The sequence below is a fragment of the Echinops telfairi genome, unplaced genomic scaffold (genome assembly GCF_000313985.2).
Source record: "Echinops telfairi isolate 266 unplaced genomic scaffold, ASM31398v2 ScPeMD7_3;HRSCAF=10, whole genome shotgun sequence".
Taxonomy (NCBI): domain Eukaryota; kingdom Metazoa; phylum Chordata; class Mammalia; order Afrosoricida; family Tenrecidae; genus Echinops; species Echinops telfairi.
Window position 1 is genome coordinate 48,146,155 of NW_022103899.1, and position 459 is coordinate 48,146,613.

The following is a 459-nucleotide window of genomic DNA, read 5'->3' on the forward strand; positions in this document are numbered from 1 at the left end:
GACAACAGAAAAGTGGGTGAAGAGAGACGGTGGACAGTGTAAGATATGACAAAATAATAATTTATAAATTATCAAGGATTCATAGGGAGGAGGAAGTGGGAAGGGATGGGGAAAAAATGAGGAGCTGATGCCAGGGGCTTAGGTGCAGAGCAAAGGTTTTGAGAATGATGAGAGTAACGAATGTATGGATGTGCTTTATACAATTGCTGTATGTATGGACTGCGATGAGTTGTATGAGCTCCCAATAAAATGATATAAAAAAATAGATTACAACCTTGGAAAGCCTATGGAATAGGTCTATCGGGTCTCTGTGAGTCAGAATTGACCTGATGACAATGTTTTGGGTAGATATATGTTACTTTATATGTGCGAAATTACTTATGCTCCCGCCCCAAGATAATGGTATTTTTAAGCACCTCATATGTATATGAAAACTGGACAACCAATAAGGAAAACCAG